This window comes from Spermophilus citellus, assembly GCF_964194105.1.
Source record: "Spermophilus citellus genome assembly, chromosome: 9".
Classification (NCBI taxonomy): Eukaryota; Metazoa; Chordata; class Mammalia; order Rodentia; family Sciuridae; genus Spermophilus; species Spermophilus citellus.
Genome location: NC_138191.1, coordinates 109,443,794 through 109,469,392, shown reverse-complemented (window position 1 = coordinate 109,469,392; position 25,599 = coordinate 109,443,794). Strand labels below are relative to the sequence as shown.

General features: G+C 36.2%; 1 protein-coding gene across 1 annotated transcript in view; it reads left to right on the top strand.

The window, feature by feature from the left end:
• The window catches only part of RLF (RLF zinc finger), a 75,833-nt gene that overhangs the window by 1,466 nt on the left and 48,768 nt on the right, over positions 1 to 25,599 (top strand). The window lies entirely within an intron of this gene.

Genomic DNA, 25,599 nt, shown 5'->3' with positions numbered 1-25,599 from the left:
TTCCTTGCCTAGTGATAATAATTTAGAAAACTCGTTTTTACCAAATTCCTTGGAATGGTGCCAGACATTACCAAGTGCTGAGGAAGCATGAATAATGCACAGTACCTACCCTTGATGAGCTTGTAGTTGATGGGAGGTTTTAGAAATGACAGTATTTCCAGTGCAGTTTTGGTAATAATAGAAAAGGAGTTGTAAAGACAGTAGTGAGGAGAGAGCCCTCTTGGGGCATCCTTGTGGAAAAGACAGTTAACTAGTAAAAATAAAGTTTAAAAGATTGATTATAGAGCGTAATATATGTTTAGAACTTGTAGAGGCCACGTTAGATAGGATAAGGCTCTATGGCTGAAAGGATATAAATGGGTCATGTGAAGGTCTGGGGGGAACATCACTCCAGTGCCAAAGGTAGACATGAGAAGGGACATAAAATGCTATAGGAGAAAAGGGAATTAATTGCAGAGGGAGTGTGGGGACAGGAAAATAATCATGGGTTTTGAGTAAGGCTTCTAAGCTTGAGTTGTCTTTTGCAAAGCTAAAAAGAATGTATATGGCCAGTCAGAATAAAGCTTATCAAAGATAGATATATAGATACAGATTTAGATATAGATTCGTTTTATGTCTACTGCTTGCACTTCCAGTTTTATTTTAAATAATGTTTTAATATCAAAAGTCTTGATAAGGGTCTGGGGATGTGGCTCAAGCGGTAGCGCGCTCGCCTGGCATGCGTGCAGCCCGGGTTCCATCCTCAGCACCACATACCAACAAAGATGTTGTGTCCGCCGAGAACTAAAAAATAAATATTAAAAATTCTCTCTCTCTCTCTCTCTCTCTCTCTCTCTTAAAAAAAAAAAAAGTCTTGATAAGGCCTAGAAATGTGAGGACCCAGAAGAATTTTTAAAAGATAGCACTTTTGTGATTTGTCTTTTCTATGAAATTTTTCCTGAACATTTTCCAAAAATATTCTTTGGACTAAAAAGAAAATAAGAACAGTGTTCCTGTAACATTAGGTTGTCCTAGAAGGCACATTGGATTGGATGTTAGTTGGGTCCTAATTGTGATTCTACTACTTCTTAACTAATAACCTTGGGCAAACTATGACTGTGCAACTATATCATGTTTTCTGACCTTTATGTCCTCATGATGCTTTATACAAACAATAGAACAGAAAGTTTATGTACAAATCTTCACAGAATTTGTCATAATATTTTGTTACATTTTTTCCAGTAGCTCAGATAAAATCAACTGTCCTTCATCACCAGACCACAGGAAAAAACCTTAAAATTAATGAAGAAACAGGAAAAAGTGCACTATTAAGTTGATTGAATAGCTCTTGGTTTCTCATAAGATTTTTTCATTCACTTACTGTGTGACTAAGTGCTGAAGATGGGAAGCTAGGAGCTTATGATATGAAGAGATAGGTAGTAAGTATTAATTATCATAAAGGCCTGGATGTTTAATTACTACCACAAATCTATTTTCATCAGGTGTTTACTTAGAAATATTGTCCTGAAGACTTAGATTATATTAAGTAGATCCCTTCTGTAACATGCTTGCACCATATTCTCTTTCTTGCGTCATTTAAAAGAAGTCACTTTATCTTTGGAATTGCACTAACTCATAAATAAACTAAGTGGATAGGGAATCTTTTCTCATTCAGGGTGTATTTTAAATTTCCTTGAGTTTGTGAAGACGGTAAACTCTAGAAGTAGTAGTTACTAAGAAAATGATACTTAGATCAAGTTATATTCAATGAAAATTTGTATTCAATGACCATGGAATGTATCCCCCACCTTCTGTTACACTCAGTTCCTTTTCTGAATACATTGTCAGACAGTGTAGATAAAATTAACATCACAAAACAATCCTTCTTTGTTTTGCTGAAAAAGTGATGTTTAATTAAAATTTTGCTGTATTTTGGGAGTCAAGATTCCAAAAGTTTTACAACTGGTGGCTCTATTTGTAACACAAATTTTTGAAGGCTTTTCAGTAAACTTCATTAATAAACTTGAATTTTTTTTTAAATTTAGTTGTACACAACACGTTTATTTTTTTATGTGGTGTTGAAGTTCGAACCCAGGGCTTTGCGCATGCTAGGCGAGTGCTCTACTGCTGAGCCACAACCCCAGCCCAATAAACTTGAAATTATTTGGTGAATCTTTATACTTTATACAAAGGAATTTTTTGAGTATACCACTTTATATGAGACAATTTTAATTTCTAGACTGACAGTGACTTTGTATGTTTTTAATGGTTAAAATAAGTGCTGCTTGGTGTAAGTGACACATGCTTATAATCCCAGCAACCAGGGAGACTGAGGCCAGAGGATCACAAGTTTGAGGCTAGTCTCAGCAGTTTAGCAAGGTTTTAAGCAACTTAGTGAGATCCTATTTCTAAAGAAAAATAAGAAGGGTTGGGGATATAACTCAGTGGTGAAGTGCCCCTGGATTCTATCCCCAGTACCCCCCCCCCCAAAAAAAAAAAAGTGCTATATTTGCTTTCCCTAGTAGTCCTCCCTTATGTACAGGATATAGATTCTTTTTTTTTTTTTTAAAGAGAGAGAGGAGAGAGAGAGAGAATTTTTAATATTTATTTTTTAGTTCTCGGCGGACACAACATCTTTGTTGGTATGCGGTGCTGAGGATTGAACCCGGGCCGCAGGCATGCCAGGCCAGCGGGCTACCACTTTTTACCACATCCCCAGCCCCAGGGTATAGATTCTAAGACTCCCAGTGGATGCCTGAAACTGCTGATATGAGCTCCATATACTATTTTTCCCCTTTACTTACCTGTGATAAAGTTTAGTTTATAAATTAGGCACAGTAAGAGATTAACAATGACTAATTATAAAATGGAACAATTATAATGATGTACTAGTTATAGTATATCATTATATTAATATATTTTCTCTTTCATAATGTCTTATTGTGCTATACTCTTCCTGTGATGAGGTGAGGTGAAACAGTGCCTAAGAGATAAGATGAAGTATAGTGAAGGATGTAGGCATTGTGACTTAACCATAGTCTACATAACTACACAGGGTTACTTAAACACAAGCACTGTGATAACCGAACTGGCTAGTAAGTGACTAACATGTGGGTAGTGTATACAGTTTGGATAAACTGGACAATGGGATGATTTATGTCCTGGGTGGGACAGAGCTAGATGATGCAAGATTTCATAGATTATATAAAATGGTGTGCAATCTAAAACTTTTTGCATTATTTCTGTAATTTTTCATTTATTATTTTTGGACTGCAATTGACCACTAGTAACTGAAACCACCGATAAAATGGGGCTACTTCACAGGCACCAACATGTAAACTAGCTCTGTAACCTTGGGCATATTACTTTCTTAACCTTAATTTGCACATTTGCAAATGGAATGATAATAGTACTTATTGTTCTGTGTAAATACATGGTTATGAGGACTAAATAAGATTATCTCTATTAAAAAAAGCAATGCCTTTGAAATTGTCTGAGTAATCCAGATTTCTTAGCTTTGGCCCTAGGTTGCTATTCACTTTTCACCTGGTCCATCACATCACTCTGGTCCTAGTGTTACTGACACTTTAGTGGTCACTATTTGGGGTTCTTTATTTGGAGTCTATGGATCAAAAGTATGATCTCAGTCATTCCTAAGATTAAAATTTACCTGTGAGTTTTCAAGTGCATTATTTTGGGAATTTTTTTTTTTTTTTTAAAGAGAGTGAGAGAGAGAGAGTGAGGGAGAATTTTTAATATTTATTTTTTAGTTCTCGGCGGACACAACATCTTTGTTGGTATGTGGTGCTGAGGATCGAACCCGGGCCGCATGCATGCCAGGCGAGCGCGCTACCGCTTGAGCCACATCCCCAGCCCAATGGGAATGTTATTTTAATTTTTGTTTCTTCAAGATCCACAACACATATTTTTTTTTAAGAAAAGGAAGTATCAACTGACTGATTTCCAAAAGGATAAAATTACTACTTTGACAGGATTTCAAGTCATCAAGCATTCTCAAGTCTTTCCCTTTCATTGTACCTTTGTGCTGTTCTCTTATTGTCTCTCTCCCTTTTTTGGCATGGCAAAAATTCCTTCTTTAGTGCTCAGCACAAGTATTATCTCTGTGAAGCTTTCTTTGATTTCATCAGACAAGTTTCCTCTTGTTTGTGTTTTGACACTTTGTGCATAACTTTAACATATTTTTTTTGCTGTCACTGTCTTAATTTAAGCTTCCTCCTTTTGCAGCAACCTCTGCACTCTCTTGCCTTCTAAATGACCTTATCTACAGTCCACCTTTGTGTTGTAAATATAATTGAGTCACTTTATTCCTAAAAAACTTAAGTAGTTTCTTTTCCTAAAGGCATGGTAAAGTTTGGACTCATTAGCCAGGCATACTAAAATTTTTAGAATCTGGACCCCAACTCCCACCTTTCTAGTCTTGTTTGCTTGTTTTTCTGTCCACCTTCACCAGTGTCCTTTTCTGCTTGATTAACCCTAGGATTCACCACAACTGCCTATTTATCCTTTAAGACCTGGCTCAGATATAGTCTTTCAGAACCTTTTTTGGATTTCAGCATTTGGAATTAGGTGATTCTTTCACCAGAGTATTCTGTTAGCATCCTGTACATAAGCCTACTGCCTAAATATTTGTTTCCATGTGTGTTTCTTGTATTGATGAGTAAGCCAACAAAAGCAAAGATCTTGTTTTTTCTCTTTTGTGTGCTTAGTACCTAGCAGTTACTACAGTGCCTGGCACACAAAAGTAATTTGTTGAATGCATTGTATTGTGGGAACTGCACAATACACTCAAGAGATGAGTATTTTAACAAAACACCTGCCTAGTGGTGTAGTTCGGTGACAGAACACCTGCTTAGTGTGTACAGGAACTTGGTTCCATACCCAGCACCAAAACAAAACCAGCTCATTTATCAAAAGGAACCCATAATGTAAAGTTTAGTTAAGTAAAAACAATTTTATTGTAGAATATTACTATAAAGGAACAGAATAAGAGATTTTGGTCCTTTCTTGGAGACATTACTTATCAGCTTAACCCTATATTCATATAACAATATATACATTTACATATATGTAAAAAGGAATAGAGGAGAGAGAAAATGGGAGGCATTATAATATTGGTGGAGAGTTAGCTACCAAATAGTACAATAGTTGGAGGTGTTGAGATTAAGAGGATCAGTCCTCCCAACTCTTTGAGGTTGGTGGCCATGAAGATTCTTGAGCTTGGGGTTGGGGGGCCACCACACACTTTTTTTCTTTTTGATACTGGGTATTGAACCCAGGAGTGTTCAACCACCGAGCTACATCCCTAGCCCTTTTTATTCTGAGACAGAATCTGGCTGGATATTCTGTTAGCATCCTGTAAATAAAAGCCTAGTGCCTAAATATTTGTTCCCATGCCCAGGCTGGCCTTGAACTGGTGATTGTTTTGCTTCAGATTTCCAAGTTGCGGGCATTACAGACCTGTGCCAGCATGCCTATTTCTTTCATATATTTTAAAGAATTTTTAGTGTATTACCTTCTGTTTTTTGTTTTTTTTTTTGCCCTGCCTTCTCTTGGGAGATGTCCAGATAGAAATTGCATGACAAGTAGTAATCATTGCAAGAGCTAGCTTTGTAGTGCTTGTGACCAAAACATAATATAAATGTGACCTGCGAAACAGTGAAAACTAGGTACTATCATCCACTGTAGTACCTACCACTCTTGTCTCTTGCTGTATATTGGAACACCTACAAGTTTCTGTTTCTTCCTATGGATCATGCTTTTTTGAACAACGATGAATAAAAAATCTAAACAGAAAACACCACTTAATGCAAAAAATGGCAGACATACTGATAAACTGTTTTGTTTTCATTCAGGTCTAGACACCTGTGACCTCTCCTAGAGGCTATCTTATCTAAAACAGCACTTCCTAGTTACCTTTGACCTCCTTAACACTGCTTTATCGGGCTGGGGATGTGGCTCAAGCGGTAGCACGCTCACCTGGCATGCGTGCGGCCCAGGTTCGATCCTGAGCACCACGTACAAACAAAGATGTTGTGTCTGCCGATAACTAAAAAAAATAAATAAATATTTTAAAAAAACACTACTTTATCTTCAACTCACTACTATCTGCTCTGCCTGCCTCTGTCTTCATCTGGAATCTTGACTGTTTTATTTACTAAGTACTTAAAATAGTCCCTAGAATAGTTCCTGGCTCTTATTGAATACTCAATAAATACTTGATGCTCTTTATATCTTTCTTTCCCTAAATCCCCTACTAGACTTTATGAGAGTAACAACTGAGTCTTACCTGTCTTTAAGGAGAAAGCAGTTTTTGCTCCTTACCAGCAGGAGCCAAACCTTTTTTATTTGTATCTTGATTACCTTAGAACCTTTTAAAAAAAAAAAAAACTAAACTACTTTTTTTAAAATATAGCTTTATTTTATTTATTTTTATGTGGTGCTGAGGATTGAACCCAGTGCCTCACTTGTGCTAGGTGAGCATTCTACCACTGAGCCACGACCCCAGTCCTACCTTAGAACCTTTAAATTGGGTCTGGTGTACATATCTCGTGTGTGTGTGTGTGTGTGGGGGGAATAGAAGAGAACTTGATTTAACAGAAATTTATTTATTTTTTATTTATTTATTTTTTTTTTAATATTTTTTAGTTCTCAGCGGACACAACATCTTTGTTGGTATGTGGTGCTGAGGATCGAACCTGGGCCGCACGCATGCCAGGCGAGCGGGCTACCACTTGAGCCACATCCCCAGCCCCTTAACAGAAATTTATACAACAAATTTTATATAGATACTTTTAACAAATAAAAATTTGTATTATAAAACTTTCGTGTTGGCACAAAGCCAACCTGTAAACCATTATGTGAAAAATTAGGGGCACTATATAATTTCTTGGGTATCTTTTGTGTGCCTTTCTCTCAGGTGGGTAATGTTATTCTCATTTTACAGATAGAGAACCAAGGCCCAGAAAATTAACTAACTTTCCTAAGGTCATATATGCATACCCTGTTGCAAGGTCTGTAGACTCCAAAGCCCATGCTCTTTTTCCCCTGTATCATAATCATAATTTCCTAAATTGTGTTTTGTGCCTCAAGACGTGTAAGTTAGTAAACTTTTTTTTTTTTTTTTTTAACCAGGGATTGAACTCAGGGGCAATTGGCCACTGAGCCACATACCCAGCTCTATTTTGTATTTTATTTTGAGACAGGGTCTCGCGGAGTTGCTTAGCGCCTCACTTTTGCTGAGGCTGGCTTTGAACTCCCGCTCCTCCTGTCTCAGCCTCCCAAGCTTCTGAGATAACAGGCGTGCATCACTGTGCCTGACATAAACCTTATTCTTAAATTGGGTTCTGTGTTCATGTAAATTAGGATAATGATGGGATAAATGTTTCTTAATGTATCTTTTATATTAAGATTAGTGGGAATCTTCTAAAGAGACATGTTTTATGCAGCATTTTACCACTTATCAGGTCCAAAACACTTTGCCATGTCTAATGTTTATATCAGTCCAAAAGTCACATGCCTCCCCCCCCACTAAAATGAAGCAAAATGTGATAGTGAAGAATTGGTTGCTTTGTCTTTCAGCAGGTCCCTGAGATTAAAAAAAAATGATCTTCTTTCTTCCTCCATTCCTCCCTTCCTTTTGGCATACCACCGTGCGTTTTTTGTTTTTATTGTTTGTTTGTGTCATGTTGGGTATTGAACCCAGGGCGCTCAACCACTGAGGTACATCCTTGGACTTTTTAGTTTTTATTTTGAGATGAGGTCTTGCTAAATTGCCCAGGCAGACCTCACATCTTTGCTTCTCCTGCCTCACCCTCCTGAGGTGCTGAAATTACAGGCATGTGCCACTGTGCCTGGCCATACACTGAATTTTGATTCTCTACTTTCCGTCTAAAACATGACCATGATCTTTCTTTTCTTTTTTTTTTTTTTCTTTTTTTTTTTTAAGAGAGAGTGAGAGAGGAGAGAGAGAATTTTTAATATTTATTTTTTAGTTCTCGGCCGACACGACATCTTTGTTGGTATGTGGTGCTGAGGATTGAACCCTGGCCACACGCATGCCAGGCGAGCGCTCTACCGCTTGAGCCACAACCCCAGCCCGACCATGATCTTTCTTTCCCCCTCCATTCCTTAGTCCTTTCCTTCATTCCTTCCTTTCCTGGAAGTTAAACCCAGGGCCTTGCACATCCTAGGCAAGGACTGTAACACTGAGCTACAGTCCTGATTATGAGCTTTTTATGAAAAAAAATTCCCACCAAAGTTTTCCAAGTTGTAAATTACATTTATTTCACATAAAATGGGTTTTAATGCATTTGAGAGAAGTTGAGATGAGGTAAATTTCAGACTTCTTCAAGGTTTATTCAGATTTACTTGTATTTCTATAACATAGCTGGCCTAGGAATTACTAATGTAATTTGTCCACACTTTTGTGCCGATTTCTCCAGTGTCTTTTTTTTTTTTTTTTTGAGTGCCTTCATTGTTATTTTTTTCTTTTCTTTCTTTCTTTTTTATTCGTTTTAGATATAGGAGCATATGGTGTTGATATTTAATTTCATAGTATTTATACTCCCAAGAAAATAACCCTAGCATGTTACATTAGCCAGCACGATGTCTAATTACTTTTTTTCATATATATATATATATTTTTAATATTTATTTATTTATTTTTAGTTTTCGGCAGACACAACATCTTTCTTTGTATGTGGTGCTGAGGATTGAACCTGGGCTGCACACATGCCTGGCGAGCGCGCTACCGTTTGAGCCACATCCCCAGCCCCTTTTTTCATATATATTTAAGTACAGTATTTAAAATAACAAAAATAATTATATAATTTAGTTTTTTTTACTCAGAACTAATACATGCTCATTCTGAAAACTTAAAAATAATATTTATAAATACATAAAGCATTGTTTAACATGTCTGAGGCCCTGGGCTCGATCCTTAGCATTGCAAAAAATACCTAAAGGAAACTGTAAAATTACTACATAAATTCAGCTGTTGGAAAGGTACATATAGAATGTGTTTATGTAAGTATTAAATTTTCTTAATTGCCTAAGCAATTCATGAATACATTCTCATTGTAAAAAACTAGAATAATGGGCTGGGGCTCAGCAGTAGAGCGTGGTGCTGGGTTCAATCTCCAGCATCACATATATATAAATAAAAGAAAGGCATTGTGTCCACTACAACTAAAAATTTTTTAAAAATGTTTAAAAACTAGAATAACAAAAAGAAAGACTAAAAAGTGAAAGCTCCATCCATACCCTCCCTTGTGTTCTAGTGGTGTTTTATCCTAGGTGAGCCGATGTTAAAAGTTTGAGAATTTTTTTTTTTTTGAAAGAGAGAATTTTAATATTTATTTTTTTAGTTTTCAGCGGACACAACATCTTTGTTTGTATGTGGTGCTGAGGATCGAACCCGGGCCGCACAAATGCCAGGGGAGCGCACTACCACTTGAGCCACGTCCCCAGCCCCAAAAGTTTGAGAATTTATATTTGAAGAATTTTTCTGTGTGCTAAGTACTTAACTCATGTGCTATTTTTAGAAAAATCATTTCAGGTTTATATATTAAAACCTTATTTCACTAATAGAGAAACCTTTTTATTAAATATATCCAAATTTACTGTATTTAAGAAAAAATGCATAGTTAAGTATTCTACCATTGATTTTTTATTTTATTTTATTTTTTGGTACTGAGGATTGAACCCAGGGGTCCTTAACCACTGAGCCACATCCTTGGCCCTTTTTTATATTCTATTTTAGAGACAGGGTCTTGCTAAATTGATGAGGCTGGCTTTGAACTCACAGTCCTCCTGCCTCAGCCTCCCAAGCTGCTGGGATTACAGGCATGCACCACCCGCCCAGCTGCATTGATTCTTAAATTCTACAGGTAGAAAAACTTTAATACTTAACTTTAAAAAAAAATATTTTAAAAATATAATGCCTATATCAGAAGTGATTTGAATTTTTTTAAATTATAAAAACAAGGCTTAAAGCAAAAAAAAAAAAATATATATATATAGTTAGATAGAGTTTTAAGGAAAAGAAAAGCTCCTTTCCTTCTGCTCTCCATCTCTCCAGTCACTTCCTAGAGGAAATCCTTGTCTTAGTCTCTTGACTATTCTTAAAAACTCAAGTATACTTTTTCAATTAACTTTTTAGTTTAATATATAGAGAACATTTTTCTTTATCAGTACGTTTTGGCAGGCATCAATAAATAATTTATGTTATTTTTTATTGTCATAGATAGTGTTTCAGAGACTGTCTTTAAATATTAAACCTTGGTTATTTACAGTATAAATTCCTGGAATTAAAATTACTAGATTAGAGGGGATTTTTTTTTTTTGGTTGGGGGGGGTACCAGGGATTAAACTCAGGGGCACTCAACCACTGAGCCACATCCCTAGCCCTCTTTTGTATTTTATTTAGAGACAGGGTCTCACTGAGTTGCTTCATGCTTTACCAAGTTGCTGAGGCTGACTTTGAACTCCTTTTATCCTCCTGCCTCAGCTTTCTGAGCTGCTGGGATTATAGGCATGTGCCACCCTGCCCAGCAGAATGTTTTTAATCTTGATGGTTTTACAAAAAACTGAATATATACTTCTTGGATACCTTCTTTCCTTATATCCTTGCCAACCTGGTGTGAAACTTTTTAATATTTTGCCAATCTGATAGGTAAAAAGTTAACTTAATGTTAATTTTCATTGAAACATAATTTGAGTATTTTTTCATGAGTATCAGACATTAAATATTTCTGAATATCAGACATTAAAACTTTTTGCAAAATTTTTTAGTGTTGATGAACCTTTATTTTATTCATTTATTTATATGTGGTGCTGAAAATTGAACCCAGTGACTCACACATGTGAGGCAAGCACTCTACCACTGAGCCACAACCCCAGCCCCTGCAAAATTTTTTTACATAACTGTCTTTTTTTCCCCCCTTGTTTTAGGTGGACACAATATCTTTTTAAATTTATTTTTATGTGGTGCTGAGGATGGAACCCAGTGCATCCCGCATGCCAGGCCAGCAGGCTACCACTTGAGCCATACCCCCAGCCCCTATAACTGTCAAAAATAGTTAACTAGATTTTGTCTAATCATTGAGTATGACGATATGATTTTGAAATTCTATCCTCTTTTGAGGGTCTCAAGAAGCAAAACATAATCCCAAAGGTTATCAGTCACAGCCTAAACTGAGGACGTTGGAATATGTGATACAAATAGTGATTGTGGTTTTGAGAGATTTGTCAATGTAATCGTTAATTGATCAGGCATTGTCTTTTATACATTAGGCTCCAGGAAGACAGTCATAGCTGAATAATTAGGAAAGACCTAGTGTTTTCCATTAACTTAACTTTTGTTTACATTATGAGCTTTAAATTTTCTAGTAGAATACCACTAAAGGATCTATGACCTTTGGCCAAAACAGTTTATTGTTTGGGGAGCTTCAGATTGTTGCTTACATAGGATGACCTTTAAATTGATTGTGCTTCAAAGTCCTATAATTATATTGAGAAATTCTGCTAAATTTGCTAAAGACTAATTACACACACACACACACACACACACACACACACACACGTCTCTTTATTTGGCTTTTTTTTTTTAGTTGTCCATGGACCTTTATTTTATTTATTTACGTGTGGTGCTGAGAATAGAACCCAGTGCCTACCACATGCTAGGCAGTTGCTTTACCACTGAGCTACAACCCCGGCCCTAAAGATTAATTTTTAAACTTTCTTCAAACATTTGTTCATTGTTTTATGTTTTAAATAAATGAATATCTGTAAGTTTTATTTATACCATACTGATTCATTGTATAAGTTTATAAAACAATACCAGAAATACATAAAAGGGATGACTTTTTAAAGTTTATTTAAATGCAAGTGTTAATATTATATGCTTGTCCCAGTGGGTTTTCATTTTCCTCTCTGGAGTAAATACCACCCCAGAGGAAGTCATTCTACTAATTTGAACTAAAACTATTTGTTTGCATTAATTGTTGTGTCTCTTTATTTGGCTTTTTTCTTTTGTAGGGAAACTTGAGTTCAGTCTTTAAAGGAGTTGGTAAATAAAATTGTTAAATCTAGAGTAAATTATCCCATAAAGTTCTAACAGTAAATGCAGATAAAATATGTTTGGCTCAATTTTGTGTTTTATTCTTGTATAAAATGGAGAACATATACATAATACATTTGAAATTAGGAAATTTCACTGCTTTTGGTGGTACCAAGGATTAAACCCAGGAGTGCTCTCTTAATGAGTTGATTTTCCATCCCTTTTTATTTTTATTTTTATTTATTTATTTATTTATTTTAAAGAGAGAGTGAGAGAGGAGAGAGAGGGAGAGAGAGAGAATTTTTAATATTTATTTTTTAGTTCTTGGCGGACACAACATCCTTGTTTGTATGTGGTGCTGAGGATCGAACCCGGGCCGCAAGCATGCCAGGCGAGCGCGCTACTGCTTGAGCCACATCCCCAGCCCTTTATTTTTTTATTTTGAGATAGGGTCTCAGTAAATTCAGAGACCTTGAATTTGTAATCCTGCCTTAACCTCTGGAGTAACTGGGATTACAGGTAAATGCCACCATGCCCATCAGGATATTTCACTTTAAATCCTCATTCCAATATTCTGATCAAAGATAGGTGTCTACAAAACTCTTTTTTGGGGGAGGGGTGTACTGGGAATTGAACTCGGGGTATTCAACTACTGAGCCACATCCCTAGTCCTATTTTGTATTTTATTTAGAGACAGGGTCTCACTGGGTTGCTTAGTGCCTTGTTGTTGCTAAGGCTGGTTTTTGAACTTGAGATCCTCCTGCCTCAGCTCCCCAAGCCACTGGGATTACAGTGTGCACCACCGTGCCTGGCCTGCAAAACTCTTAAATGTTGAAAATAAGTTAACAAATCATTTCATAAAAGTACAAAACAGGGCTGGGGTTGTGACTCCGTGGTAGAGCGCTTGCCTCGCACACATGAGGCACTGGGTTCCATCCTTGGCACCAAATAAAAATAGATAAATAAGATAAAGATATGGTGTCCATCTACAACTAAAAAAACTTTTTAAACAAAACATCAAAAGCAAATAATTGTAAAGTACTTGCTATGTGGTAGTCAGAATGCTGGATTCTGATTTACAGTGTTGAATAAAACAGATATGGTTCCTGCCCTCTGAGTTTATTCTCTGGTAGAGTGAACATTAATATTAATACATTTGCATATGGTGCGGAAGAACAGTATGATGATCAAGTGTATTTATCTACCTTCTAACCAGTTTGTCTTTAGGGAACAGGAACATAGGTACAATAACTCTTAGTGGGGTTGGGGATATATATAGCTCAGTGGTAGGGTGCTTGTCTTGCTACTGTGAATTGCACTGATTCCATTCTCAATTGTAAGAGCTAAAATAACAAGATACCTTTCAGGAGATGTAGCCCAGTGGTAGCATGCTTGCCTAGCATGTATAAAAGCCCAGGGTTCAATCACTAGTGTGGGTGGGGCAAGGAAGCCAACAAAACCAAACAAAAAAACCCCCACCTCTCAGTACCTATCTCTCCCTTTTTTAAAGAAGTTTTTAATATTTATTTTTTAGTTATTGGTGGATACAATATCTTTATTTTATTTTTATGTGGTGCTGAGGATTGAACCTGGTGCCTCACACATAGTAGGCAAGCACCCTACCACTGAGCCACAACCCCACCCTCAATGCCTATCTCTTGCATAATAATTTAAAAATCAAATATAAATAATTTCTGAATAAGCTGCATTATTGCTTTTTTCTAGTTAGTATAGTTTAGAAGGAGATAATTATCCTTACCTTGTTTCTGTAATCAGCTTCATTGATTGCAATTGAAGCTAGTGTGTGCTTCAGAAGAGAAGGGAAAACAGGAATGCAAGACTCCATCTTGGACTGGATGAGGGCTTTTTATAAAGTATTCTAGGTTTGGAATTATCAAAACTAACATATGCTTTTTAACTTTCCAGAATCATATAGCATTTGAGCCTCAACAAAAGAAATCTTATATTGTGTATAAGGCCTTATAAGGGTAGGAACCAAATTTGTTTTTTTTTTTTTTTTGGGGGGGGGAGTGGGGATGGAATTGGATGGAATAGAGTTGTAGACTTTCACTTCTTTATTGTGTACATCCTTTAAAGTGGTAGTAGTGTGTGAATTTTAGTATTGCTATGAAAGAATATGCAAGATCTGTTGTAAAAAATGAAAATAAAGAACTATTCTCTCTGATATAAGGAGGCTGATTCATATTGGATTGGAGTGGGAGCAAGGGAGGATTAGACAAACTCTAGATAGGACAAAGGAGTGGGAGTGGAAGGGAGGGAGCATGAGGGTAGGAAAGACGGTAGAATGAGATGGACATCATTTTACCCTAAGAACATGTATGAAGACAGGAATGGTGTGACTATACTTTGTATACAACCAGAGGTATGAAAAATTGTGCAGTATATGTGTAATATGAACTGTAATTCATTCTATTGTCATATATAACAAATTAGAATAAAAAAGAAAACTATTCTCTCAGTTTATAAAGAAATAACATATAGAACATGTTTTGAAAGACATACTAAAGTATTATTTGTTATATTTCAGTGAATAATTAGTGAGACATTTGCTTTGTTTTCTTGTGGGTTTTTTTCCCCTTTGTTTTTTTTCCAGTACTGGGGATCGAACTCAGTTTTTTTCCAGTACTGGGTGCTTTCCTACTGAGCTACATCCCCAGCCTCATTCATTCATTCATTTATATATTTTTTTCCTATGTTTATTTATTTATTTTTTATTGGTTGTTCACAACATTACAAAGCTCTTGACATATCATATTTCATACATTAGATTGAAGTGGGTTATGAACTCCCAATTTTACCCCAAATGCAGATTGCAGAATCATGTCGGTTACCCATCCACAATTTTACATAATGCCCTATTGCCGCAGTCTTGGCTGGGCACAGAATCACGAGCCACCACACAGCTTTGTAGATTCAAACAGCAATTCTTTATTCCCGAACTCACACTGGCCTCCACACACGTTCTGGGGCAATCCCAGTTCTGCTGCCACCCAATTCACCTAGTCCACGAGGCTTCCTTCCCAAAATACTCTCTGAATCTCACAAGAACTCAAAGGGAGCTCAGGTAGCAGGAACGCCCTATTTTCAGCAGCAATAATCCTCAACATCGAACTTCCCTAAAAACCCAAGGTCTTAAACTGGGAACGCCCTTAACCCAAGGACCGGGATACTATACTTCCTCAAACTGCAGGATACACCCTAATCCTGGATCCACCCTCGTCCTTGAGTAGGGTCACCTTTCTCAAACACACATGCAATGTCAACAGCAAAATTAACATGGGGTACGCAGGCAAGGAAATTTCGATGCATCATTCCTACTTGGTAATGGCCCTCAGCACCCTATTAGTAATTGTTGTATTCTGCTACCTTTCCTATCCCCTACTATCCCCCCTCCCCTTCCCTCACATCTTCTCTCTCTACCCCATCTACTGTAATTCATTTCTCTCCTTGTTTATTTTCCCATTCCCCTCACAACCTCTTATATGTAATTTTGTATAGCAATGAGGGTCTCCCTTCATTTCCATGCAATTTCCCTTTTCTCTCCCTTTCCCTCCCATCTCATGTCTCTGTTTAATGTTAATCTTTTCTTCCTGCTCTTCCTCCCTACTCTGTTCATAGTTGCTTTCATTATATCAAAGAAGACATTTGGTATTTGTTTTTTAGGGACTGGCTAGCTTCACTAAGCATAATCTGCTCTAGTGCCATCGATTTCCCTGCAAATTCCATGATTTTGTAATTTTTTAGTGCTGCGTAATATTCCATGGTGTATAAATGCCACATTTTTTTTATCCATTCATCTATTGAAGGGCATCTGGGTTGGTTCCACAATCTAGCTATTGTGAATTGTGCTGCTATGAACATCGATGTGGCAGTATCCCTGTAGCATGCTCTTTTAAGGTCTTCAGGGAATAGTCCGAGAAGGGCAATAGCAGGGTCAAATGGTGGTTCCATTCCCAGCTTTCCCAGGAATCTCCATACTGCTTTCCAAATTGGCCGCACCAATTTGCAGTCCCACCAACAATGTACAAGTGTACCCTTTTCTCCACATCCTCGCCAGCACTTGTTGTTTGACTTCATAGTGGCTGCCAATCTTACTGGAGTGAGATGGTATCTTATCTTGATGGCTTTGATTTGCATTTCTCTGACTGCTAGAGATGGAGAGCATTTTTTCATGTACTTGTTGATTGATTGTATATCCTCCTCTGAGAAGTGTCTGTTCAGGTCCTTGGCCCATTTGTTGATTGGGTTATTTGTTATCTTATTGTCTAATTTTTTGAGTTCTTTGTATACTCTGGATATTAGGGCTCTATCTGAAGTGTGAGGAGTAAAAATTTGTTCCCAGGATGTAGGCTCCCTATTTACCTCTCTTATTGTTTCTCTTGCTGAGAAAAAACTTTTTAGTTTAAGTAAGTCCCATTTGTTGATTCTTGTTATTAACTCTTGTGCTATGGGTGTCCTATTAAGGAATTTGGAGCCCGACCCCACAATATGTAGATCGGAGCCAACTTTTTCTTCTGTCAGACGCAGAGTCTCTGATTTGATATCAAGCTCCTTGATCCATTTTGGGTTAACTTTTGTGCATGGCGAGAGAAAGGGATTCAGTTTCATTTTGTTGCATATGGATTTCCAGTTTTCCCAACACCATTTGTTGAAGATGCTATCCTTCCTCCATTGCATGCTTTTAGCCCCTCATTTATATTTTGTTTTGAGTCAGGGTTTCATTTAGTTGCCAAGGCTGACCTTGAATTTGTGGTCCTCCTGCCTCAGCCTCCCAGGTTTCTGGGATTATAGGCATGAGCCACTTTGCCTGACTTCTTTGTGGTTTTTTTTTTTTTGTTGTTGTTGTTGTTGATGTTGTTGTTGTTGTTATTTGTTTGAGGAAATGTCTAGTTATGATGCTTAGGTTATCCCCAAACTCTTGGGCTCAAGTGATCTTCTTACCTTAGCCTCCTGAATAGCTGGAACTACAAGCATATGCCAGTGCACCTGGTCGTTTGTGGTGGTATCATTATTTTTAAATTTTTTATGTGTTCCTTTTCTTTATACACGACAGTAGAATGTATCTTGACATATCTACATACATGGAGTATAACCTCCCATTCTTGTGGTAGTATATGATGCGGAGTTAACACTGGTTGTGTATTCATATATGAACATAGGAAAGTTATGACCGATTAATTCCACTGTCTTTCCTATTCCCATTCCCCGCCAACTTACACACATTGTGTGTTAGCATCCGCCTATCAGAGAGAACATTAGGCTCTTGGTTTTTTGGGACTGGCTTATTTCACTTAGCATGATAGTGTCCAGTTCCATCCATTTAACGGCAAATGCCATGATTTCATTTTTCTTTGTGGCTGAGTAATATTCCATTGTGTATATGTACAACATTTTCTTTATCCATTTATTTGTTGAAGGGCACTTAGGTTGGTTCCATGATTTAGCTATTGTGAATTGAGTTGCTCTGAACATTGATGTGGATGTGTCACTATAATATGCTGATTTTAAATCCTTTGGGTATATGCCAAGGAGTGGGATAACTTCATCAAATAGCAGTTCCATTGCAAGTTTTCTGAGGATCTCCACATTGCTTTCCATTATGGTTGCACCAATTTGCAGTCCCACCAGCAATGTATGAGTGTATGTTTTCCCCCGTATCCTCGCCAACATTTATTATTACTTGTATTCTTTTTTTTTTTTTTTTTTTTAAGTTATCGGTGGACACAACATCTTTGTTTGTATGTGGTGTGGAGGATCGAACCCGGGCCGCGCTGCATGCCAGACGGGCGCGCTACTGCTTGAGCCACATCCCCAGCCCTTACTTGTATTCTTGATAATTGCCATTCTGACTGGAGTGAGAATTACTATTACTATTAGTAGTAGTACTACTGCTTTTACTTCAGGGAATGAAACCAGGGCCTCCCACATGCTAGGCAATTATTCCACCACTGAGCTTCGTCACAGCCTTTTTAAAAAATTTTATTATAAGACAAGGTCTTGTTAAGTTACCCAGGCTGGCTTTGAACTTGCAATCCTCCTGCTTCATACTCAGGAGTAGCTGGGATTACTGGCATGCACTTGTGCTTTTTACCATCTATATACTAGCCTTTTAAACTACTTTTCTTGTTACCAGATATTTCAGTACTTGTCATTGTTTCCTCTCTGTTTTGATTCTTGTTTTACTTATATTACCTTATATTGGCTGTTGGGTTGTCTTTTTCTTAATAATTTTTATTAAAGTTTTATGTTATAGATACTTTTGGTTATAAGCTTTGGAAATGTCTTATCAGTTTATCTTTTCACTTTTTATGTTGCCTTGATGCACAGAAGTTTTACATTTTATTGTAATAAGCATCATATGTTTGTTATTTTAAATGCAAAGCTTATTTCTATTTATGATTTTTTTTTGCTTCCCATGGTCCATTTGCATTTTTAAAATGGCCTTATTGAGGTATAATTGACATAATAAATTGCTTATATTTAAAATGTACTGTTTGATAAGATTTGGCGTATATTTCACATGCATGAAATCATCATCATAATCAAAATAATGATTATATCCATTCCCTAGAAATTTCTTTCTACTCTTTTGTATTTGTTTTTTCACGCCCCACTCACATATAGTCTTCCATTCCACACAAGTACTGATCCATTGTAGATTATGTTGTATTTTTTAGAATTTTGTGTAATCAGTCTCTCTTTGACTGCTTTCACTAAGTATAATTATTTTTAAATTTATTTAATTTGTATAAAATCAAAAGTTAATTTCTTTTATGGATGAGCATTTATTATATGTTATTAATTCACTTATTGGAAGACATTTGAGTTTTTTAAAAAATTGAACCCAGTGCTCAGTTCAATCCTTAGCAACACCTAAAAATAAACAAATAAAATAATGGCATTCTGTTCTACTATAATTACAATTTTTTTTTAAAGGAGTAGCAATTCATTGAAGCAAAACGAATTGGATGTGTTGAACTATTGAAGCAAAAATTGGAGATAATTTATATTTTTCTTCATTTCTCCCCCACCCCATGATCTTTCTTTTGCATACTTGCTTTGGTTTCTTGAGGGTTTCTAATCTAAAATCTTGAGACAGCACTTAAAAAAAAATTCTGGTAATATATATATAACATACAATTTCCTGTCTTAACTTTTTGTTTTTGCCATGGAGGTCTTGCCATGGTCCAGGTTGACCCCAAATTCCTGAGCTCAAGAGGTCCTTCCTCCTCAACTTCCTGAGTAAGGGGCCTACAGGTGTGTACCAAGAGCACCTGGCCTCAATCATTAAGTGCACAATTTAGTGGCATTAGGTATATTCACATTTTCTGTACCCATTGAACACTAACTCTTCATTCTTCCCTTTCCCTAGCCTCTGGCAGCCACCCTTCTTTCTACCCTTTGTCTCTGAATTTGACTATTTGGTACGTTATGAAAGTGGAACTACAAAATCTCTTTGTAACTTGATTATTTCCTTAGCATATTGTTCTCAGGGTTCATTCATATTGTAGCATGTGTGAGAATTGATTCCCTTTTGAGCCTGAATGATATTCCATCATATGTATGTACCACATTTTGTTCATTCATTCATGTTTATGGACACTTTGGTTGCTTCTACCTGTTGACTGTTGATAACAATGCTGCTGTAAATATAATTCTCCAAATACATCTTTGAGATCTTGCTTTCCATTATTTTGGGTAAATAATTAAAGTGAAACTATTGGATCATGTGGTATTCCTGATTAATCTTTGGAAGAAACATTGTACTATTTCTATAGCAGCTGTGCCACTTTACATTTCCACCAACAATGTATGGAAAGTTCCAATTTCTCCACATCCAACACTTTAAAAAATTAAATTTATAATAGCTATTCAAATGGGTATCAAGTGGTGTTATGGTTTGGATATAAGGTGTCCCCCCAAAGCTCCTGTGTTATTTTGGGAATATTCAGGGGTGAAATGTTTAGATTATGAAAGCTGTAATCTGATCAGTCCATTCTCATTTGAATGGGCTGACTGGGTGGTAAGGTAGGCAGGTGGGCGCAGCTGGAGGAGGTAGGTCACCGGGGACTGCCCTGAAAGGGTTCATCTCCCCAGTGGCGCCTTCTCCTCTCTCTGCTTCCTGGCTTTCATGAAGGGAGCAGTGTTCCTCCACCACATCCTTCTGCCACATATTCTGCTTCAGTCTGGGCCCAGGGCAATGGAGTCAGCCAACCATAGACTAACCCTCTAAAACTGCAAGCCCAAATAAACTTTTCCTCCTCTAAGTTATTCTTGTCAGGTCACAGCAACAAAACCTGATTAACATAAGTGGTTATGGTGATTAACATTGTGGTTTTGATTTGCATTTGCCTAATTTGTAGTACTAAGCATCTTTTCATGTGCTTTTTGGCCATTTGTATATATATTCAAGTCTTCTGCCCATTTAAAAATTGTTTTTAAGTGGTTGACACTTAGAAATTTTTAAATGTATTCTAAATATTAATTCATTAACATGATTTGCAAATATTTTCTCCCATTTTGTGGGTTGCCTTTTTACTCTGTTGATAAGAGACCTTCAATGCACAGTTTTAAATTTTAATGTAGACTAGTTTATCTATTTTTATTTTATTGTTTGTTTTTTGGTATGCTGTTCAAGAAATCATTGCCAAATCCACTGTTACAAAGCTTTCCCTCCTATGTGTTCTTCTAGTGTTTTGTAGTTTCAGTTATTAGGTCTTTTATACATTTTGAATTGATATTTGTGTCTAGTCTAAGGTAAGGTCCAATCTTCATTGATTTGCATACGGATATCTGGTTTCCCTGACACTAATGAATACTCATGGTCTACTTGTTGAAAATTATTTTACCATATATATGACAGTGGAATGCATTACAATTCTTATTACATATATAGAGCATGATTTTTCATATCTCTTCTTGTATACACAGTATATTCACACCAATTTGTGTCTTCATACATGTACTTTGTATAATAATGATCACTACATTCTACCATCATTAATAACCCCATGCCCCCTGCTGTCCCCTCCAACCTGACCTCTGTCCTTTATTGATAGCTCAAGTAATTAAATTTTAAGTTTATATCATTAAAGAAACAATTTTTTTCTCAACCACAAGTGATGAAAAGATTGTAAGTTGAGTAAACAAAATATTATATATTCTCGAACATGCTGGTCCTCAAAAAAATCGTGTTTAGTTTATAATATATAATAATTGTGATAGCTCCTCAATCTGTCACCATTTTATGCTGATAATAGAAATGTAAATTGGAACAAATTTTCTGGAGCACAATTTGATACTCTGTAAAGTCTTCAAAATCATGCACCCAGCAATTCTATTTATAGGACATTATTCTAAGAAAATTGTCATGAATACATGGAAAAAGTTAGGCATACAGTACTCATTTCAGTGTTATATATAATACTGCAAAGTTAGAAAGCATGTGTCCATAAATAGAAAATTAGGTAATAAGTTGTGGTAGCCATACAAGGTTGTACAGCCATGAGGATACTGATGTTGAAGAAAACTTTACAATAAATGTAGAGACATATAGCATGAGTCTATTAAAATACTTTAAACATTAAAGGAATGTTGATATTACTTATTAACAGTATTCTGTTTCTGAGTAGTGGTAATAGTACAATAAATGATATTACTATTATGGCAAAATAGCAGAAGGTATGTTTTGAAATTGAAAATAAAACAAAGCTAGAAAGCATCCTTAAATCCCTAACAGAATCTATATCTAAAAATAATCTTGGTAGGTTGAGATGATGAATAATAAGATTTAGTCATTACAGAAGAAAAATTATAGATAGGTGAATGGACTAACAAGTAGGTCTTTTTTGGTTTTGGCCTTAAAAAAAATCAACCATAGCCATGAGTGTTGGTATACAACTGTAGTCTCAGCTAATTTGGACATTGAGTCAGGAGGATCACAAGTTGGAGGTCAGACTCAGCAATTTAATGATACCCTGTCTCAAAATTAAAAGGATTGGGGATGTAGCTCAGTGGTAGAGTGCCCCTGGCTCAATCCCCAGTTCCTAGAAGAGAAAAAAAAAAGTTAACTGTAACTAATATACAAAGTGTGAGTTGGAGCACAGTGACAACATAAGTAAAAGACTTAGGATTATAATTTATTTTACCCATTTACTCTCTCAGTATAAGCAGCCTGCTGTTTTTCTTCCTGTTTTGTTTCATCTCACACCCAGCTTATTTTCTTTACAGGAAACATTCAATACTTCCTCATTATTAACTGATATTTAAGTCTCTTCGCCATTTATCCCCCATCTGTCATAGTCATTTTCTGACTTTGTTCAAGCTGCTCTCTTTGGAGTCCTCCCATTGCCTTCATCTTTGCATTTTAAAACTTAGCTTTTTATACTTCAGAGATTCCAGCTCAAGTGCTGCTTCCTCGTAGAAATCTAATTCATATAGTATTGATCACATTTTATTCAAATTTATGATTTTTGAGACATTCATGTGCTAAGAAATTTAAATCATACAAAAGTTTCTTGCTTCATATGCAAAATTCAAAATAATGCATACCTTTCTCTGTTAAATCACATTAGTTCCTATTGCCATGGGATGTTCATTTTTCAGAATAAACACCAGCTATCTTTTGTCAGGTTTGTATGAACCACTAACATTCTAAAATATGGGTTTTCAGCACCATTGTTGGAAAACTGGGCACTTTAGAATGGAAATTAGATGTAAACTCTTAGGAAGAAGGCCAAATGATGACCACAATACTACTTGCTACAAAATATTAAAGGTAATGCTTGGGAAGAAGCAGCAGAATTTGAAAACATACTTAAGAAAGTTGTGGACTTGTGCATTCTGAGATGATGTAAAGCATGGAATTAAGTTTGGTCTTTGGAGCTAGATGTCCCTAGTTCAAATCCTGAATACAACACTTAACTTTGGAATGGGGGTTTCAAAGATAATTTCTTAGTTTTGGCTTCTGAAAGGAGGCAGATAGTATGTGGAAGGAAGAGCATATCTGCTGGGGAAGATGTTTGGTTTTGGACATGTTCAGGATTTGAATAGACATCCAGATAGGAATGTATAATAGATAGTTGAGGCATGTAACAAGGGCGTGATAGAGTGATCTGAGGGTAATATACTTGGGATGTGAATGGAAGCATTGTTAAGAATGATCAAATTTAGTGTCTAAATTGGCTATTTTTTTTTTTTAATCTCAGTATGCATTATCTTTTAAAGGCAATGATAGTTTCCATCCTCAGCACTGGGCTACCACATTGTAGTGTTGATGGAATAAATGACTTTACTGAAATACAGGGAAGAGTTCATCAATTTGATCTCTGTAGAATGCCACCGAACTTGAAGGGGTCATATTTATTATTTATGCCCCATTTCTCCTTCAATTTTGTTAATGTCTTCTAGAATTTAAAAGGGAAACAAGAGATCTCTGTTTTTTTCTTTACTGCTCCTGATGCGGTTTTGTTTACATAAAGTATTTAAAATGTTATTTGGGTGGTTATAATTCATTCAGCCTAATCTTGCATTTAAAAAAAAAATCATAGAGGGCTGGGAGGGTAGCTTAGCTCCTTGCATGCACAACACTCTGGGTTCAATCCTCAGTGCTGGGCTGAGGGGAGGAAGATATTAATGAAGATTGTTCCAGTAATTCTTCAAACACCGGAAATATGTTCATAGTGGGTATGTTATGGAGACTTCACTATTTAATTTCAACTAACATGAGGGGGTAGATTTAGAAATATAGAAAGTGTAAATCAGTATAGAGCAGATTGTAAGCAAACATTCCACAGTGAATTTAATATTTGAAATTGTGTAATTTATAGAAGTCTTAATGGAATATCTGCATCAAAAGATATTAGATTGGTGGCAGGGGCTCTCTTAGTGGGCTTGGGGATTGTGAAGAGACCAATCCTGTCAGTATGTGTTCTGCCCTTCCTTTTTCTGTACTAGCAAAAGTTGGTTGTTTTGTTTGTTTGCTTGCTTGTTTGTTTGTTTCTTTTTGATACCAAGGATTGAACCCAGGGGTGCCCTATTACTAAGTCACATCCCCCGTCCTTTTTATTTTATTTTTTTAGTTTGAGACAGAGTCTGGCTAAATTGCTTAGTGCCTTGCTAAGTTGCTGAGGCTGGTCTCAAACTTGCAGTCCTCCTGCCTCACCCTCCCAAGTTAACAGGATTACAGGTATGTGCCATCGTGCCTGGCTAACAGTTGGTAAATTTGCGTGTGTGGTTTCAGCTGTCATATTGACTCATTCTCAAAGGTTGTGAAGGTAGGTCCTATCTTTCTCCAGCCCCTAGCAACTGTATGATAATAATAAACTATCAATAGTTATCAAATGAGTAAAAAAGTGAATGTATTCTACAAATAGGGAGACTTGAGAATGTCCATTGGAAGTGGGTCAAGGAGGGGCTGCTGTGTTCAGCAGTAGAGCACTTGCCTAGCATGTAAGAGGTGCTGGGTTGGACCCTCAGCACTAAATAAATTAATGTGTCCAACTACAACTAAAAAAAATTTTTAAAAAATAAGTGGGTCAAGGAATGGTAAACTTAACAAAGATTGATAAGATGTAATATCTGACTTAAAGATCATAAAATCTTGATATCAAGGACTGGGGATATAATTTGATAGACTAGTTGTCCAGCATGCAGAAGACCCTGGGTTCAATCCACAGCACTACCAAAATAATCTAGTATCAATTTAAAATTTTAATGTTCCCTGATTGTTAAGATTAACTGATAAAAGCAATGTTATTTGCTGACTTGATTCAGAATTCCTAACATTGATTTTAATAAATTTCTTCTGAGAAATTAGTAGAAATTATTTATGTAACAGTTAAGCACATATTTTACATTTCTTTTCTCATTTAACTGGGAGGTAGAATTGTTTGATGGTCAGTTTTATGATCCTCTCATCATTTTATTAAAATTTGGGATTTGATTAAATGGTGACATGATCCTCTTCTGAAAATATAGAAGGCAACCAATTACCTAAAATAACTGTAACCAAGTAGGAAGATACTTAATTGACTGGACATACTAAAATAGCTTGACTGATATTAAAGTGTGCAAAAATCAGGCAATTCAATGTGTTGGTTAGGAATATTTTCATTATACATGGTATAATGACTTATCTCATATGTTTCCTTATAAGGGTCTTAAAAATTTTAAGCAACCATGACCATGCTGTCATATCTCACTTATCAGAACTGATAATAAGGACCATTATTGTAGAAACTAAAGCTTCAGGAAATCTGGTCGAATCCTGCAATGCAACCATATCTATTTGCCATCCAAAGTTTTGCCATATCTATTTGTAGTTTTCTAGGCAGGAAAAATCAAAAACAGAAACTAAGTTAGGAATCTTTGAAGAAATTATTCTAGGGGTAATAATTCATATCAGATAGAGTGTATTTAAGATAAAACTACCCTTTAAAAATAAGACTTACCTATAGAAGTAAGTTAGGAACTCTCTAGCCTGGTCAGAATGTGTATGATAATAGGAGAGAGAATAACTC